We start from the raw sequence: 20,432 nt of genomic DNA, 5'->3' as shown, positions 1-20,432 counted from the left end.
GCCCTTAAGGAGCCAGCAGATAGGAGGCTGGAAAATATCCTTAAAAGTATATACACATATACTGGTGTTATACTGCGACCAGCAATCGCCTCAGCCTGGATGTGCAGTGCTGGGGTGGCTTGGTCGGATTCCCTGACTGAAAATATTGATACCCTGGACAGGGACAATATATTATTGACTATAGAGCATTTAAAGGATGCATTCCTATATATGCGAGATGCACAGAGAGACATTTGCACTCTGGCATCAAGAGTAAGTGCGATGTCCATTTCTGCCAGAAGAGGATTATGGACGCGACAGTGGTCAGGGGATGCGGATTCCAAACGGCATATGGAAGTATTGCCGTATAAAGGGGAGGAGTTATTTGGGGGCGGTCTATCGGACCTGGTGGCCACGGCAGCGGCTGGGAAATCCACCTTTTTACCCCAAGTCACCTCGCAGCAGAAAAAGATACCGCCTTTTCAGGCTCAGTCCTTTCGTCCCCATAAGGGCAAGCGGGCAAAAGGCCACTCATATCTGCCCCGGGGCAGAGGAAGGGGAAAAAGACTACAACAGACAGCTTCTTCCCACGACCAGAAGCCCTCCCCCGCTTCTGCCAAGTCCTCAGCATGACGCTGGGGCCTTACAAGCGGACTCAGGCACGGTGGGGGCCCGTCTCAAGAATTTCAGCGCGCAGTGGGCTCACTCGCAAGTGGACCCCTGGATCCTGCAGGTAGTATCTCAGGGGTACAAATTGGAATTCGAGACGTCTCCCCCTCGCCGGTTCTTGAAGTCTGCTTTACCAACGTCTACCCCCGACAGGGAGGCGGTATTGGAAGCCATTCACAAGCTGTATTCCCAGCAAGTGATAATCAAGGTACCCCTCCTACAACAGGGAAAGGGGTATTACTCCACGCTGTTTGTGGTACCGAAGCCGGACGGCTCGGTGAGACCCATTTTAAATCTGAAAACCTTGAACACTTACATAAAAAGGTTCAAGTTCAAGATGGAGTCACTCAGAGCTGTGATAGCGAACCTGGAAGAAGGGGACTACATGGTGTCTCTGGACATCAAGGATGCTTACCTCCATGTCCCAATTTGCCCTTCTCACCAAGGGTACCTCAGGTTTGTGGTACAGAACTGTCACTATCAGTTTCAGACGCTGCCGTTTGGATTGTCCACGGCACCCCGGGTCTTTACCAAGGTAATGGCCGAAATGATGATTCTTCTTCGAAGAAAAGGCGTCTTAATTATCCCTTACTTGGACGATCTCCTGATAAGGGCACGGTCCAGAGAACAGTTAGAGGTCGGAGTAGCACTATCGCAAATAGTACTACGACAGCACGGATGGATTCTAAATATTCCAAAATCGCAGCTGATTCCGACGACACGTCTGCTGTTCCTAGGGATGATTCTGGACACAGTACAGAAAAAGGTGTTTCTCCCGGAAGAGAAAGCCAGGGAGTTATCCGACCTAGTCAGGAAACTCCTAAGACCAGGCCAGGTGTCAGTGCATCAGTGCACAAGGGTCCTGGGAAAGATGGTGGCTTCTTACGAAGCGATTCCATTCGGCAGATTCCACGCAAGAACTTTTCAGTTGGATCTGCTAGACAAATGGTCCGAATCGCATCTTCAAATGCATCAGCGGATAACCCTGTCTCCAAGGACAAGGGTGTCTCTCCTGTGGTGGTTACAGAGTGCTCATCTCCTAGAGGGCCGCAGATTCGGCATTCAGGATTGGGTCCTGGTGACCACGGATACCAGCCTGAGAGGCTGGGGAGCAGTCACACAGGGAAAAAATTTCCAGGGCTTGTGGTCAAGCATGGAAACGTCACTTCACATAAATATCCTGGAACTAAGGGCCATTTACAATGCCCTAAGTCAGGCAAGGCCTCTGCTTCAGGGTCAGCCAGTATTGATCCAGTCGGACAACATCACGGCAGTCGCCCACGTAAACAGACAGGGCGGCACAAGAAGCAGGAGGGCAATGACGGAAGTGGCAAGGATTCTTCGCTGGGCGGAAAATCATGTGATAGCACTGTCAGCAGTGTTCATTCCGGGAGTGGACAACTGGGAAGCAGACTTCCTCAGCAGACACGATCTTCACCCGGGGGAGTGGGGACTTCACCCGGAAGTCTTCCACATGATTGTAAACCGTTGGGAAAAACCAAAGGTGGACATGATGGCGTCTCGCCTCAACAAAAAACTGGACAGATATTGTTCCAGGTCAAGGGACCCTCAGGCAATAGCTGTGGACGCTCTGGTAACACCGTGGGTGTACCGGTCAGTGTATGTGTTCCCTCCTCTTCCTCTCATACCAAAAGTACTGAGAATCATAAGAAGGAGAGGAGTAAAGACTATACTCGTGGCTCCGGATTGGCCAAGAAGGACTTGGTACCCGGAAATTCAAGAGATGCTCACGGAAGACCCGTGGCCTCTACCTCTAAGACAGGACCTGCTCCAGCAGGGACCATGTCTGTTCCAAGACTTACCGCGGCTGCGTTTGACGGCATGGCGGTTGAACGCCGGATCCTGAAGGAAAAAGGCATTCCGGATGAAGTCATCCCTACCCTGATCAAAGCCAGGAAGGATGTAACCGTACAACATTATCACCGTATTTGGCGTAAATATGTTGCGTGGTGCGAGGCCAGGAAGGCCCCTACGGAGGAATTTCAACTGGGTCGATTCCTGCATTTCGTGCAAACAGGACTGTCTATGGGCCTCAAATTAGGGTCCATTAAGGTTCAAATTTCGGCCCTGTCGATATTCTTCCAAAAAGAACTAGCTTCTGTACCTGAAGTTCAGACGTTTGTCAAAGGAGTACTGCATATACAGCCTCCTTTTGTGCCTCCAGTGGCACCTTGGGATCTCAATGTAGTGTTGGGATTCCTAAAATCACATTGGTTTGAACCACTCACCACTGTGGACTTGAAGTATCTCACTTGGAAAGTGGTAATGCTGTTAGCCCTGGCTTCAGCCAGGCGTGTATCAGAATTGGCGGCTTTATCCTATAAAAGCCCTTACCTAATTTTTCATACGGACAGGGCATAATTGAGGACTCGTCCTCAATTTCTCCCTAAGGTGGTTTCAGCATTTCACTTAAACCAACCTATCGTGGTGCCTGCGGCTACTAGGGACTTGGAGGATTCCAAGTTGCTGGACGTAGTCAGGGCCCTGAAAATATATGTTTCCAGGACGGCTGGAGTCAGAAAATCTGACTCGCTGTTTATCCTGTATGCACTCAACAAGCTGGGTGCTCCTGCTTCTAAGCAGACGATTGCTCGTTGGATTTGTAGTACAATTCAGCTTGCACATTCTGTGGCAGGCCTGCCACAGCCAAAATCTATAAAAGCCCATTCCACACGGAAAGTGGGCTCATCTTGGGCGGCTGCCCGAGGGGTCTCGGCTTTACAACTTTGCCGAGCAGCTACTTGGTCAGGGGCAAACACGTTTGCTAAATTCTACAAATTTGATACCCTGGCTGAGGAGGACCTGGAGTTCTCTCATTCGGTGCTGCAGAGTCATCCGCACTCTCCCGCCCGTTTGGGAGCTTTGGTATAATCCCCATGGTCCTTTCGGAGTCCCCAGCATCCACTAGGACGTTAGAGAAAATAAGAATTTACTTACCGATAATTCTATTTCTCATAGTCCGTAGTGGATGCTGGGCGCCCATCCCAAGTGCGGATTGTCTGCATTACTTGTACATAGTTATTGTTACAAAAATCGGGTTATTGTTGTTGTGAGCCATCTTTTCAGAGGCTCCTTCTGTTATCATGCTGTTAACTGGGTTCAGATCACAAGTTGTACGGTGTGATTGGTGTGGCTGGTAATGAGTCTTACCCGGGATTCAAAATCCTTCCTTATTGTGTACGCTCGTCCGGGCACAGTATCCTAACTGAGGCTTGGAGGAGGGTCATAGGGGGAGGAGCCAGTGCACACCAGCTAGTCCTAAAGCTTTTACTTTGTGCCCAGTCTCCTGCGGAGCCGCTATTCCCCATGGTCCTTTCGGAGTCCCCAGCATCCACTACGGACTATGAGAAATAGAATTATCGGTAAGTAAATTCTTATTTTTACTGCAGCGTCCTGCCCCCTCCGGCATCAACAATCTCCACTCCCTAGTCGCGGCGCAGGTGGAACAAAAGCTGCTGCTGCCACCGGCATAGATGTGTATGAAAGCGGCGCAGCAGAAGCAGGGCCGGCTCTACCATTAGGCAGCTTTAGGCGGCTGCCTAGGGGCGCCGGCTCCTGGAGGGCGCCACTAAATTCATCTAGCAAAAAACTGAAGGATGACTCTGTGTGCGGCCTCCTCCTTACACTGCGCTGGGTCTAATCAGGTGCAGCCGTCGCTATCAGGCTTCCTACGTGCTAACAAGTGTAACATCATGTCATATGAAGGCACATAGGAGGCGGATGTAACTATGGCTCCCCAAGGGGCGCCCCCAACGGCCGCTCCCCATAGTCCTGATTCTGACTCTCTAGCAGCAAGCAGCACCTGACTACATGTCTGCACCTGCAGCATCGCTGTAATGCTGCTGCCGGATGTAAGAGGAGCCATACCAATTATATGGGGAAACAACTATTAAGTAAGTAAACCATGGAGATTTCTACAGGACCACAGACAGTACACATCTTACAGCCTGGTGGGTGGTTTGCACTTGTAAACAGAATAATATGGAAACACAGGCACCGGGGTACAATACAGTACCATACCTCCCAACATGACCCTCTCCAGGAGGGACACAATGCTCTGCTCCTGGACTTCCCTCTTAGATGATCATTGCCATCACCTGTGCTGAAACACCTTTCTTATCCATTAACCTGTTCAACACAGGTGCAGGCAATCATAAATTAAGAGAAAAGTCCAGGAGCAGAGCATTGTGTCCCTCCTGGAGAGGGTCATGTTGGGAGGTATGCAATAGTAATGAGTTGTGTAAAACGCTGTGCTAAAATGCGCATACACATGATAACATACAGCACATACCTAAAAATAAGTATATTTTGTCAATTAAAAAACTAGTTTATATAATTAGGCCTGCAGCACACTAACAGCATTCCCTGCATCACAGAGACCACCATTAGCTGCCTGTGATTTTGCAATTATTAGCCTGACCATCGGAACTTTTGCGGCTGCAATCAGCGCTTCCACAGTCTGCGCAGCTCTCTGGCTACTCAGCCTGTGTTGCTGATGCAATTCCTGCAAACTGTTTCGCATATATTGCGAATGCATCGCCCACAATACGGCCCACATTGCAGAAACTGCATGCCCATCCCACTGGCACGCTTCCACCACTCCTATTTATCGTTGCTAAATGCAATCCTTAATGTGTTTGCAGATACCTATGTACATTGTCTATGCCATACTTGGCTCATGCGCATCTTGCGTATGGCTGTGTACGCTTGCGCGGTGTGCCGATAATCGCCCATTGCGCGATCATTTGCATTTGCAACTGATGCTGAATGAGAACTTAAGTTCCTTAATGACCTTTGTCATACCTCCCAACATGACCCTCTCCAGGAGGGACAGAATGCTCTGTTCCTGGACTTCCCTCTAAATGTATGATTGCCATAACCTGTGTTGAAAAGGTTAATGAAAAAGAAAGGTGTCTAACCTCAGGTGACGGCAATCATTAATTAAGATGGAAGTCCAGGAACAGAGCATTCTGTCCCTCCTGGGGAGGGTCATGTTGGGAGGTATGCAGTACATATGGAGGAGGGGGGGGGGGGGGGGGGTCAGTAATTAACTTACAGATGGGGGGATGGAACACAATAAGGACCAAAAAATATATGTATATAATACTGTATGTATGTATACACATACAATTAAATATCCCACCAGACCCCATATACAGATGCAGTGTATAAAGTTTGGATAGATAGATAGATAGATAGATAGATAGATAGATAGATAGATAGATAGATAGATAGATAGATAGATAGATAGATAGATAGATAGATTATTCCAGCACTCAGCAAAAAAAAAAATTAAATTGGCCTCAGTGTCCTATACAATTGCCAACATGCCAGCTAGCATGTATACATAGGCAGAAAGAATGGTCATCACTCAAGGATTTGAAAGTAAAAGTACTGTATATTGTGAACAAAGTCCCGAAAATATACTTTTTCACTTTAAAAGTCCATGAGTGTTGTTTCTTCTTTCTGTATAGGTATAATAATGCAATATACCCTAGTCCACCTAGTGGCCACCTGCATTTCGCTACCGAAAGGTGGGGGTTTTGCAGGTTCTGGGGCGCTAGGCTGAACATTTGCCTAGGGTGCATAGAGACCTTGCACCGGCCCTGAGCAGAAGGCTTTCATAGCCCTCCCTGCACCGCATACTCTCTGAGCCCCGGAGCCGCAGGATGTCACAGAAGTGCCTCCCTGCCACAGCTGCGCCCAGATCCCCAGAGGCCCTGACTCCACACACAGCACCAGGACTGCTGGCCTGGAAGCCCCGAGATGGCTAATGTCATGGATAGACTAGGTGGTATCGCGGAGGGTAATGTCTGGACGCTGAATCAATGTAAAAGGTGACAGTGCTGTGCAGTGGGTGTGCAGTGTCACTGACACTGCACAGCACTCTCACCTTTTACATTGATTCAGCGAGTCAGTCAGTTCTGCCATCCAGTCACTATTATTAGCGCTGGTGTCCCAATGCGCCGCATTACAGGGAAGTAGACGCACTAAATAAACTACTGCTCCCAGCAGCCCTTAGCGCCAAAGCATTCTGGTGCTAAGGCCTGCTGTGAGCTATAGTTTATTGAGTGCATCTTTTTTCCTGTAATGCGTCACGTTGGGACACTGGCGCTAACTATAGTGACTGGCTGCTTGGTTGCTGTGCGAGTCTCTGGGAGAGCCACTGCCAAAGGGAGGACAGCAGCTTAGCTGATTCCAGGAGGAGAAGCAGGAGAAGCATTAACCGCCTCTACTCCACTCGTAGTATGTCCGGGCCCCATCTGCAGCACCCCCACACACCCGCTCCAGCACCTGCGCTGGCTCTGGACCCCTCCCCCACCTGCAGCACCACCGCACCGGCCCCTACCCCACCTGTGGCATCCCCGCACCCACAGTGGCTCCGGACCCCCACCCGTGGCACCCAAGCACCCGCCCCCCTCCCATCCGCTGCATCACTGCACCAGCACCTCCCCCACCCGTTGCACCATCGCAACCACCCCTCCCCCACCCGTGGCACCCCTGGAACCCCTCCCAATCCATGTCTTCCCCGCACCCACAACTCCCCCAACCACAGCACCTACTAGGTGATTCATCATGCCCTGCGTGCGCTGTCCACGCCGTTGCAAGGGGCTACAGCCCCTTAACCATCACACGCCCTTTGTCCGTGCAATATTAACCACTCACACAATTATGATTGGAGGTAATACTCCATATAATACAAATATTGCACGCCACAAGGGCGTACAAAGGTTAAGGGGGTGTAGCCCCTTATGACGGTGTGAATAGCGCCTGTAGGCGCGAGGAATCACCTAGTAAGGCTGTAAGTAGTGTGTTTTCTACAGGTAACAGAAATCCAAGGTAACTTCTACTATGCATAATAATTTATTGTAGGGGTGCATGACTATACAAGTTTAATCGTGTTAACGTGATAGTGCAATTGTATCAGAACTCACTAGAGACCTTTTAAAAAAGCACCAATGGCTACACCAAAGTGCAAAGGCTACTTTGTTGCAGATTTATTAATCCTGGTGAAGTGATAAAGTGGAAGGTGATAAAGCATTAGCCAGTCAGCTCTTAGCTATCATTTTTCAAACCCAGCCTGTAACATGGTAGTTAGGAGCTCATTGACTATTACTTTATCACCTTCCACTATATCACTTCACCAGGCTTAATAAATCTGTCCCTTTATTACTATGGAATGCTGGATGGCCTTTTTCAGTGCACAAACAAAATGTAATTTTCAGAGTGAAAATATTGACATGAGAGAAACAAATGTATAAGGAACATTTTAAATTATGTTCTTTCCATACAAGACCATTTCCACACCACAGGAGGACATACATCAATCCAGAGCTATTACAGGACCATACATCAATCCAAAGCTGTTATAGGACCTTACATCAATCCAGAGCTGTTACAGGACCTTACATCAACCCAGAGCTGTTCCAGGACCTTACATCAATCCAGAGCTGTTACAGGACCTTACATCAATCCAGAGCTGTTACAGGACCTTACATCAATCCAGAGCTGTTACAGGACCATACATCAATCCAAAGCTGTTACAGGACCTTACATCAATCCAGAGCTGTTACAGGACCTTACATCAACCCAGAGCTGTTACAGGACCTTACATCAATCCAGAGCTGTTACAGGACCTTACATCAATCCAGAGCTGTTACAGGACCATACATCAACCCAAAGCTGTTACAGGACCTTACATCAATCCAGAGCTGTTACAGGACCTTACATCAACCCAGAGCTGTTACAGGACCTTACATCAATCCAGAGCTGTTACAGGACCTTACATCAATCCAGAGCTGTTACAGGACCATACATCAATCCAAAGCTGTTACAGGACCTTACATCAACCCGGAGCTGTTACAGGACCTTACATCAACCCAGAGCTGTTACAGGACCTTACATCAATCCAGAGCTGTTGAAGATCCTTTCATTTTAATAGGGCTAGTTTTATGCCTACATGTTATAGCAGCACATTTCCAGGGCCACACCAAATAATGTAATAACGTACTTCATATATAAGATTGTCACCTGTAATAAAGACTGTGCCCATATGGCCAATATGTACTGCAATGCAATACAATGCCTAACTAGGAGTGGCCGAGCAGTGCCACAGTCCAGGATGCAGGGCCATGGGTGTAACACTGTCACCACTCTGTGCATCTGTACTTGGGGTGCAGGGTGCCTGGAAAGAGTATTTGTGAAACAGTCATAAAAATAGTCATTTTCAGGGGGTACCTGCAAATATTAAGAATCCTCAGAATTTAACATGATCACCACAGCAAATATATCTGATACAGTATCTGTAGTCCATGTGGATGATAAAGTAAGAAAAAGCTGAAAAATGTTTACCTTCTTTTTTGTGAAAAAACGCATGTCGACCATATGGTATGTCGACTATTGCTATGTCAACCTTTTGACCTCGTGGATCTAATGCATAGTGACCATTAGTGGTCGACTTATTGACTGTTGACCTTTTTACTGTCAACCTAAAAAGGATACCCATATAGTAAACCTTGATTATTATGAACCTTAGTACTGCAAAAGAGATGGTAAAAAAAAGTCCAAATTATGACAATTGATCCGGAACAGGTTAGAGAGATGGCTGCAGTAATATAGTTGATGAAAAGTTAATCCAGATGTGTATGGGCTGCGGGGGAGACGCGGATGGGGTCCATGACTGCCACGGATGGGGTGGTTGTGGGGGTGCTGCGGGTGGGGGAGGGGCTGGTGCCGTAGGTGGGGGAGGGTGCATGGGTACCGCGGGTGGGGGTCCAGAACCACCGTGGGTGGGGGAGGAGCGGTTGCGGGGGTGCAGCAGGGGTGTTGTGGGTGGGGGAGGTGGTACGGAGCCACCGTGGGTGGGGGAGGGTGCAGGGGTGCAGCAGGGGTGCTGTGGGTGGGGGAGGGGGTACGGAGCCACCGTGGGTGCTGGAGGGTGTGTGTGGGGTTGCCGCGGATGGGGCCTGGAGGTACTGCGAGTGGGGAGGGGCGGGTAATGCTTCTCCTGCTTCTCCTCCTAGAAGCAGCTAAGCTGCTGTCCTCCCTTTGGCAGTGGCTCTTTCGGAGACTCGCACAGCAGCCAAGCAGCCAGTCACTTTTGTTAGCGCCAGTGTCCCAACGCGCCGAATTACAGGTAAGACGATGCACTCAATAAACTATAGCTCCCAGCAGCCCTTAGCACCGGAATGCTTTGGCGCTAAGGGCTGCTGGGAGCTGTAGTTTATTTAGTGCGTCTACTTTCCTGTAATGCGGCGCATTGGGACACCGGCGCTAATAGTGACTGGCTGGCAGAACTGACTGATTCGCTGAATCAATGTAAAAGGTGAGAGTGCTGTGCAGTGTCAGTGACACTGCACACCCACTGCACTGCACAGCACTGTCACCTTTTACAATGATTCAGCATCCAGACATTACCCTCCATGATATCACCCACTCTATCCGTTACATTAGCCATCTCGGGGCTTCCAGGCCGGCAGCCCAGGTACTGTGTTGTGGAGTCAGGGCCTCTGGGGATCTGGACGTGGCTGTGGCGGGGAGGCACTTCTGTGACATCACGCGCAGAGTTGGCTCCAGGGCTCAGAGAGTATGCAACGCAGGGAGGGCTATAAAAGCCTTCCGCTGCGCCGCTTTCATAAACATCTAAGCCGGTGGCCGCAGCAGCTTTTGTTGCACCTGCGCCGCGGCTAGGGAGTGGGGTTTGTTGATACCGGAGGGGGCAGTTGGACTGGCAGCAAGACATAGGATGCTGCAGTAAAAGGATTTTTCCCCCCCTATCTACAGCGCAGAGACTTGCTGCAGATGCAGTGGCATACCCTCCAACTGTACCTTTTTGGCAGGTACAGTACCTTTTTTATGGTCTGTACCGATTTTTGGCTCTCCAAACTTCTATTGAAAGTATAGGAAAAGGAGCGTGGCCACGCCACTTTACCCATGACCACGCCCCCTTTTTGAATTTGTACCAATTTTTATGTGTCAATTGTTGGAGGGCATGTTGCTGCAGATGCCGTGGGCCTATTTTGGGGTGTGGACCTGGGGCTGCAGCTCCATCAGCCCCATTGTTAATCCTTCTCTGCGAACACACAGCAGCCAAAGGTCAGAGCCTCCGATTGGATCATGTAACCTGTGTGGGAGGGCGTTTCTCACCCAATCAGCTGTGGACTGGGTGTGAGAGACCTGCTGCTAACCCAATGAGAGCTCCTAGCCATGCCCAGCGTTATACACACAGACAGAGTGACAGATCTGGGCTATTATATAGGAGATATTTATTTATTTGAAGCCAAAGGTTCATGTTTCATCACCCAGTGCAGTGCAAAAACTGTGCTGGGGGCTTGCAACTAGGACATGCTCCTATAGAAGAGTGACTCCTTTTTTCCCCATCCTTCTAGAACCAAAAGACTCCTAACAAGGGAAAAGCTAGATTGACCTCTTGAAAAATGGTTCTACCTGAAAAATAAAAAGTACATACAGTAAGTAGTGCAAAGCTGAGTCACAATCACCAATGACTTATTGAGCAACCATTGCTCAGGTATCATCAGGGTCATGTAGCTCCTTGGACTTCAGGCAGCCGTCCTCTTGGCCACATAACCAGCTGAAGGCATATAGTCTGCTTGGGTTGCTTTTAAGACCTACAGCATTTATAGGCATCTACACCTGATCTTAGCCCAAAAAGCAAGGAGCATGTGAAGGAGCATTAAGGGTTGGATTAAGGGCATAAGGTTGAAAATGATCATGGACCTATTGTGGAAAGATGAAGAGCTGTGATCAGTGCTGCCAGCCAAGATGGCTGCCTCACCTTTTGCATGCTCCTGATCATCTTCATAAAACAGCTTAAATTCACCACAACTGACCTATGAATCATCATAAATATCCAAGAACTTACCTTTAACTTGTACTACTCTACGCGGACATATCATCAAAACCAACGGATTGCATTCCTGCGCTGAGATACACACTGGATTGAAACCTCTGCATCTCTCCACTGAGAAGTCCTTCAGTTTGGAATCTACTGTACTCTGCATTGGACATCCCAGACAAGGTACTGTGGACTACAAACTATCTTTGGCTCCATCCAGCCCCTCACTTAGACATCATTCACCTCTGTTCTCTGAGCAACAGATAACTCTGAAGGGTTACTGTTTATTTCAATTTGCAGGAGCCAGGACACATGTTATCACTACCCCTACAAGAAATCTACTTCAAAGGCCTCTCACACTGAGATTTTTCACACCTACACAATAGGAATTGGATTCTAACACCTTTCCACAAACCTACTTTGTCCTGGAATAATTGACTAAATCAGTAACAGAAAAAGCAAAGTTATATTATTTATCATTTGTTTCAAATATACCCATTGGATTAAAGAGCAGCAATAGGTTATAGCAATAACGATTATAGTGATTACAATCCAAGATGGTGCCGCAGATGGCTGCCTCAGAGCTATGCAGCTCAGCCAAAATACCTGTTTCCCCTTGTTTTCCCCTGCCCCTCTCTACCCCACTGGTGACCAAATACAGCAGGGAAGCCCTCCTTAGTTGGAGCGCTACCACTGTGCTTACATCACGTTGAGGTCCGTCGGCGGGCAGATTATTGGCCCTTGCAGCCCTCGCTGGCCTGTGTGGCAGGGATGCAGACGTCATGGATGACCAAGTGGATGACCGCGGGCCCCCCCACAGCCCGGACGGCAACTGGCGGGCGGATCAGCAGCCCCAGAAAGAGAATGATGGAGGCCCTCGTGTTGGCCCTAGTAGAAGGACCTGGGCTCAGAGCGGAGGCTGTCGCGCTGAGGGCACCGGGCTGCACTTCCTGCAATCCTGCTCTTGAACGTGCACTTACTGGCAAACAAGTTCGATGAACTGTCCCTCCTTCTGGGCAGCGCAGGGTAAGGCATTACAGGGTCGTCTGTCATTACGGAGACACGGCTGGACGACCATATTGCGGAAAACAAGATGTCTCTGCCGGGCTTCAGTCTCTTCAGGGCCGATCGCTCCAAGGTTCCCTCAGGAAAAACGAAGGGTGGTGGTATCTGCTTCTACATCAATGACAGATGGTGCACCAATCCGGAAATGCTAAGTATCAACTGCATCCCTTTCTATTCTCCCTGGTAATTTGCCTCAATTGTCCTTGTGGGAGTGTACAGTACATCCACCCCCCTCGCCTGCACAAACGAAGCCCTGAACAGGTGTATATGCATATCTGACATAGAACAAAAACAAGTTGGGAGAAGTACATCTGCACACTTGTAAAGGTGTATCAAAATCTTGTATAAAGGAAAACTTATAACATCCCCAATAATCGTGTGTCTAAATTAGACCTTTTTCCTCTCTGGGGGTGCGACCCTAATGTAACCAGACTTTGGAACAACACAAAAAAGAGAACTAGAAGAAGGTTATTAAGTTGGGTGCACTGAATAAATTTGATGGGTTAATTAATGTATTAAAACTTAGCTTTTAAAAAATAAGACCTATACTATTAATAGTTTTATCACTTGTCATTCACGAAACATAATTTATTTTATAGAATGTATGTGTGGACTTTTATATATAGGAAAGACCACCCGTAATCTAAAAACGCGCATGGCTGAACATATTTACAATATACGAAAGGGACAATTAAATCATCCCTTGTCACAGCACTTTAAAATATCACATAAGAATTTTGAATCTAACATCAAACGGTTTATTGGGATAGATCAAGTAATAGAATCTAGTAGAAATAGAGACATTGATGTTCGTTTAGCGAAAAAAGAAATGGAATGGATATATACTTTGGACACACTGGTTCCTAATGGTCTGAATTCGGACTTCGAAGTAAAATGGTTTATGATGTAATATGATAACTAATTATGTCAACTCTTTTTCCTAATTGTCTTTATTCTTTTCTCTCTTTGCATGTCACAATGAGATATAATGTTGCCGGTAGGGAAGGACTTCATGGGAATATAAAGTACCATGTAGATTTATTTTGGGCAACTTATATGTTCATATGATTGGGAAAATCAACTGTGTCAAGATATAAAGAGGAAAAAAAAGTTGTACAGTCTCCTTTTTGAAAGTAAGATGGAACATAAAATGGAGCTTTTAAGAATATTCTATCATCCTCCATTCACATCGGCGGCGTATGGAACGCACACTTCCGGTTCCGGATTGACAGTGGACGCAAATCCTCCCTACTTCCGCTGACGATCGCGGAGGTGGAATACAGAATAGCGGTGGAACGCAAGTCCTCTCCACTTCCGCTGATGATCACGGGAGGTGGAACGCACATCCCGGTTCCAGCCGGGTGTTGGAACTCAAACGGCAGGAAAATCAAATTATTACATTTCCGGGAAAGGAGTTTAAAAAGGACACTAGTTTATAATGTTTTAGATGCACTTGAAAAAGGATGTACGATCCGAAACGCGTTGTGCTACTAATGGGACTTTGAACTTCTTGGACTCCTGCCGGTGACCTGCTGTGTCCATCTCTAATTGGCAAAGTGTGTGGTGTGTTGCTGGTCTGCCACCTGGAACCCCATTTTTTTAACATCAAGGCACACACCACATACCTCACACGGTATGAGCCAGAAGTCTCACCATTTTATTTTCTGCACATAGACTGTCCTGTAATGTTCACATTGCCAAATGTTTACTAATAAGGGTCTGTGCAATCACCTTTTATATTGTTTTATGTTTGTTTAATCCATGTTTTATGTGCACTGTGTCACTTTATAATCATGGATGTTTGAATTAAAAATTTCTTTTTTTAGAAATTAGACCTTTTGCTTCCAGTATTAAACTTTTTTTGCACACATCTTTGGGAAGGAAAAGCGCTCACCATAAATACCTACTTTTGATCTTGCTACCATATTTTGACACTGGTGTTAGTGTCTTTTGGTATTCTATTGGTTTGCGGCATATTTCTTCCCCTAAGTGCGCAACATTCCACCAAAATCTTCTTCTTCTAAAGAAATCAGGCTACCAAAACAGTGGTTCTCGGACAAGCTGACAAACAATCTCTCCACCAATGACCCCGAATCAGTATGGAAAGGAATGCAATCCATAACCAACTACAAGAAAACGTCGAAGTCCACCACCATGTACCAAGAACTAGCAGACGAGCTGAACCACTTTTATTGCAGGTTCTCAAAAGAAGTCCCCTGCGACCCAAACATCACCTCTACGATGCCCCGAACACCGACGGCCAACTCCAAGCTCTGCAAGTCGCCCAAGAAGAGTTAGAGGCACTGTTCAAAAGGGCCAAACCCAGGAAATCTCTGGGTCCTGACGGAGTGTCACCATCTGCCAAGAGAGCATGTGTGGGTCAACTCGCCCCCATATTCACCAAGATCTTCAACAAATTGCTGGAGCTACAGAAAGTCCCTTCCTACCTCAAAAAGTTCACTATCGTCCCGGTCCCCAAGCAATCCTCTATCACAAATCTGAATGACTACAGGCCGATAGCACTGACATCTGTGGTCATGAAAACGTTCGATCGTCTGGTTTTAAATCACCTGAAAACTGTGACTGGCCCCAAACTGGACCCCCCTACAGTTTGCCTATCGATCGAATCAGTGTGTCGAGGATGCAGTCAACCTGGGCCTGCAGTACATTCTACAGCACCTAGACATTCCCGGTACCTACGCAAGGGTCCTGTTTGTCGATTTCAGCTCGGCCTTCAGTGCACTCATCCCCAGCATCCTCCACTCCAAATTACTTCTTCTAGGGGTCCCAGAATCTACCTGTCCCTGGATAGTAGACTTCCTGAGAGATAGGACACAGGTGGTGAAAGAGGGTGAATTCACCTCTCAAGTATGGTTCATTAGTACAGGGGCCCCTCAGGGCTGTGTCCTCTCACCCCTGCTCTTCTCCTTGTACACAAATGACTGCACCTCAGAGGCGCAATCAATAAAGATCATCAAATTCGCCAATGACACCACCGTCATCGGCCTCATCAAGGACGAGAATGAATTAGCCTACAGACGGGAAGTAGACCTGTTGGCCCAGTGGTGCAGCCACAACAACCTTGAGCTCAACCCCCTCAAACCTGTCGAGATGATAGTGGACTTCAGGAAGAAGTCAGCTAGTGCACCTCCACTAACGATTGCTGACAGTGTGGAATTGCTAGTGGACTCCTTCAAGTTCCTTGGGACCACAATCTCCCGGGACCTTAAATGGGGGTCCAATGCTGATGCCACTGTCAGGAAAGCACAGCAGAGGTTGTTCTTCCTCAGGCAACTTAGGAAGTTCAACATCCCACAGAAGCTCCTGCTCCTCTTCTACTCTGCGATTGCGAAGTCAGTACTGTGCTCCTCGATACTGGTTATGGTTTTGCTCCGACGGCGCGAGGGACAGATGCAGGCTCCAGAAGGTGGTCAGAACAGCAGAGAAGATCATCAGGGCTGATCTTCCCTCAGTCCTGTACCTGTCCAGAGCTAAAAAGTTGGCAACAAAAATAGTAAAGGACCAGCTACACCCCAGCCACAGCATGTTTAACTTGCTTCCTTCAGGCAGGCATTACAGGGCCGTCCCCGCCAGGTCCACCAGAAGCCTCAAAAGTTTCTTTCCCCAAGCGGTCGGCCTGCTGAACTCCTGAACTTTGACTGACTAGACGTACATGTAACTCACTTGTGTCCCTACGGTATACCTATCTGTATGACTTTACTTCCCCCTACCCACCTGCTTATCTGTTACCTACTTGGCTGTTGTATAGCAAACCGAAGACAAATTCCTAGTATACGCAAGTATACCTGGCCAATAAAGCTGATTCTGATTCTGTGTAGCTGTTTACACCCCCTACACTATCAGCCCCACTAGAAAAGGAATTTTAATACTAGTGATGTGTGACCTACTGGGAGCTGATCTTCACCATACAGTTCTAACATGATGATGGGCATATTTTTAGGTAGAGCACTGAAGCTGTAGTCCCCATCTGCCTCATGGTTAAATTAGCACTGGAAGCACTAATCAAATGTATTAACTACAGTTAGCTGTTTACAGTAAGTGCAGTGATTAGTTTCAGTCTCGCTACACAATACCCAGTGTTACTGAAGTGAGTCCCAGCCTCTCATATTATTGTTGATGTGCCACATGGCATTCACTGGATTGATTATGAAATCACTCCTCGGTCATAACTGACAGACCCACCGCATGAAGCTTCAGATTGGCAAGTTATTTTTGAAAAATATACTTACTGATATACCATTGTCTAATATTTATTATACACACCCTGTTGGTGCCTCAGCTACGATTATTCTCCAGGCTCACAGCCCTGGAAAATTGTTAATATAAAGGGGTGTATTCAATAACTGTCGGAAGCTGCCGTCTTGTCGGAAAGGCGACAGCTTCCGACAGATTTCGGTCGGAAGGGGTTCCATCCTATTCAAAAAATGCATTTTTTTCGACAAGTTGGGAATTCCCGACTTGTCGGAAAACACATGGATCAGCGGAATAGCCGCTGATTCGCGTGCTTCCGTCGGAAATGGGGCCAAATCCGACAGGTTTTGGCCCCCTTTCCGACAAACTCTATCCGACTTGAAAACAAGTCGAATTGAGGTGAGGAGTCAGGGAGCGGTGCGGCAGGCTTCCGGGATGAGAGGTACCTTGCCTAGCCGATAGTCGGATTTAGCCGACCATTGAATAGCCCTTGTCGGATCCATTCTGACAAATGCATCTTGGAATGGATCCGACAGTTATTGAATACACCGCAAAGTCTGTGTTTCAGCTTGTTGGACAAGAGTGAACTGTCATTTAAATCACAGCTGGCTTTCATTCTATTGAAATAACTTCAGTTATTTTACTTTGTCATTTGTTTTAAACTTTCTTTTTCAGTACATATTTTTGCATAAATGTGCTCTGCTATTATAGTAAATTGCATGTGTGGTACATTATCTCTGACACTTACTGATTTGTATATACACTGAAACAATGAGTTTGTCAAACCCATACAAATAGTCTCTCCTCCAGAATGTTACAGTGACAGATACAATCAGTTGGAAATGTCACATGCACCTGCAGTCTGGTGATTAAGTCTCAGGTTGTGTGATTAGAGTATCTTTCAGCAATTCAGATAACAGATTATTTCAGATTAAATATATATTTTTTTAGGAATTTTTGTTGTTGTTATCTATTTCATATATAAGGGGGTATCCAATTAGCTGCAGAAATTTACTGCAGCTAATTGGTTCGCCGGGAGCTATCGTATTAGCCCCCATAGACGCATTTATCGCCCGATAACGACACTTATAAGGGATTGGTTTCGCCTGCCTCAAGCAGGCAAAACCAAATCCCCAATAAGTGACCATTTGTTTATGTGAAAAGTGCTGCAAAAATACATAGGTCCATGGCTTTTCACAGATACTATGTATTTTCACTTGAAAAAGGGGAGGTTTTTACATGAAGTAATTGGATATTGGGTATAAAAAGGATCGGTGAATAAAGAAATAAAAACATGAGAAGACCCCATTTTTCGCAGCTATATGGTTATCCCCTATAGAGATCAACAAACCCATATTTTATTGGTATATGGGATTATTCTAGTCACATTAATTCACAAACATATTATACCTTGATCTAACATATAAAGTTGCTTAGAAAACGGATACTCCAAGGGTATGATGAATAAGTAATAATATAAACTGTTACATTTTTATACTTTTTTTAAAATAACCTTTTCAAAGACCATAATTGTCTTTTACGATCTTTATTTTTTATTTTCTATCAAACAAAATAAAAAAAGTTAAAAGATTTATATTACAACTCAAATAACTTCAAACATTTATATATTTCACAACTTCTAAAGTAAAAGTATACAAATTTGATGTTTTACTCTGTTCCTATTTCTATTTTCCATGTAATTTCCAGATATGAACATTCATATTGTATATTTTTAGTCAATCCACCTCTCTCTGTGACTTACTATCATCATGTATCAAGTACGACAATGTGACAATAAGTTAAAGCAAAGGGCCTGATTCAGTTCTCCACAAATGCTGATGCAACTATGAATTTGTATGCTGCAGTTTTGTGAAAATATGCAAATGTCACAGTTGTCGGGATTTGTATTGAGACGTCCACTGACAGCATCACTGAACCACAAAAATGCAACCATTGGCAAGTTGTGATATGCCCCAGAAACGGTCGCAACTACCCCATTACCTGCCACAGATGGTCCCTTACTGTCACTTACTTTGCAAATAAATACTTTCTGGGACCACTGTCAATTTATACGCATGCACAGTGTCAAAAAATCACTCCAATGCATACAAAATCTTTGAATCAGGTTTAAAAATCTGTTGTTACAATAAAAAAAAATTGTATTTTATTTTATTTTATACACACTGTATCCAACCGAATTTAGTGGAAGTGTGAAACCTAATGGAGTATTTCTACACTTTATTGGATATTTTAAGTTTGATAGGACTTTGGGCCTAATTCAGACCTGGATGCTGCTGCAGCATCGTTCGCAGGCTGAAGTCCGGTGAAGTGTGAGCATGCGAACACAGTGTGATGCGACAGCATCTCACTTGTGCGATCACCTTTCCTGATTGACAGTCAGAGGCGTTGCAAGGCGGGAGGGGGTGTCATGGCAGCGTTAAAGGGGCGACAACTCAGCGTTGGGCAGGTGGGATCCCGACATCACAGGCGTGTCCGGACCGTTAACGGGGCTCACCGTGGCGGCTGCCTGGCATCACACACAGCTGCTGTGACCTGAAACATGGTGGGTAGCTACTTGATTTAGCAGCTAGGCTGCATAGGCAGAGGGCTACCCTAAACATGCGGAAGCACAGCCACCATGTGATGCTTTCACATGTCTGTGAGGGGGCTGAATCAGGCATGCGGGGCGGACTTGCCCTGTGCGGGGCGTCCCCGTGCATGTCTAAGAATTTGATTGCAGATGTGTGTTTTTTTCGCACATCTACGATCAGGTCTGAATTACCCCCTGATTGGAAGCATTTCAATTTCTTATCTTTAAACACCGGTTTGTGGTGCCAGCTGGACAGTATATAGCTGTACAGACTGGGATTATCTATGTTCTTCTCACCACAATAGACCTAGTTACTCTCTGAGAACGTATAACAGTGAGTTATAATTAGACATCCATTTCCTACAACTGAAACATTGTTTTTAATTATTATTTTTATTTATTTAGATAAAATGTGCCATCTTTCTCCCAGTTCAATCCTTCTAATCTGTTTGTATATTTGTATTCTTTGATATATATATATATACTAGGTGATTCATTGCGCCCTATGGGCGTTCTTCACACTGTCGTAAGGGGCCACACCCCCTTAACCCTTGCTCACCTTTCTGGCATGCAATATTTTTATTATATGGAGTATTACCTCCAATCATAATTTTGTGAGTGGTTAAATATTGCATTGACAAAGGGTGTGCGATGATTAAGGGGCCGTAACCCCTTATGAGGGCGTGAACAGCGCACACAGGGCCCGATGAATCACATAGTAGGTACTGTGGTTGGGGGAGTGGCGGGTGCGGGGGAGACGTGGATGGGGAGGGGGTTCGTGGGTGCCATGGGTGGGGGAGGGGCGGTTGTGGGGGTGCTGCAGGTGGGGGAGGGGCAGGTGCGGTGGTGCCGCGGGTGGCGGAGGGGCGGGTGCGTGAATGCCGTGGGTGGGGAAGGGGTGGGTGTGTGGGTGCCACGGGTGGGGGAAGAGCGGGTGGGGGGAGGGCGGGTGCGCTGGTGCAGCAGGTGGGGGAGGACGAGTGTGTGGATGCCGTTGATGGGGAAGGGGGCCCGGAGGTACTGTGAGTGGGGGAGGGGCGG

At 46.8% G+C, this 20,432-nt stretch overlaps 1 protein-coding gene across 4 annotated transcripts in view; it reads left to right on the top strand.

Annotated features, from left to right (window-relative positions):
• The window catches only part of SLC4A10 (solute carrier family 4 member 10), a 562,469-nt gene that overhangs the window by 223,214 nt on the left and 318,823 nt on the right, over window positions 1–20,432 (top strand). The window lies entirely within an intron of this gene.

Source organism: Pseudophryne corroboree, chromosome 7 (genome assembly GCF_028390025.1).
Source record: "Pseudophryne corroboree isolate aPseCor3 chromosome 7, aPseCor3.hap2, whole genome shotgun sequence".
NCBI classification, from domain to species: Eukaryota; Metazoa; Chordata; class Amphibia; order Anura; family Myobatrachidae; genus Pseudophryne; species Pseudophryne corroboree.
This window is presented reverse-complemented; position numbering and strand designations above follow the sequence as displayed.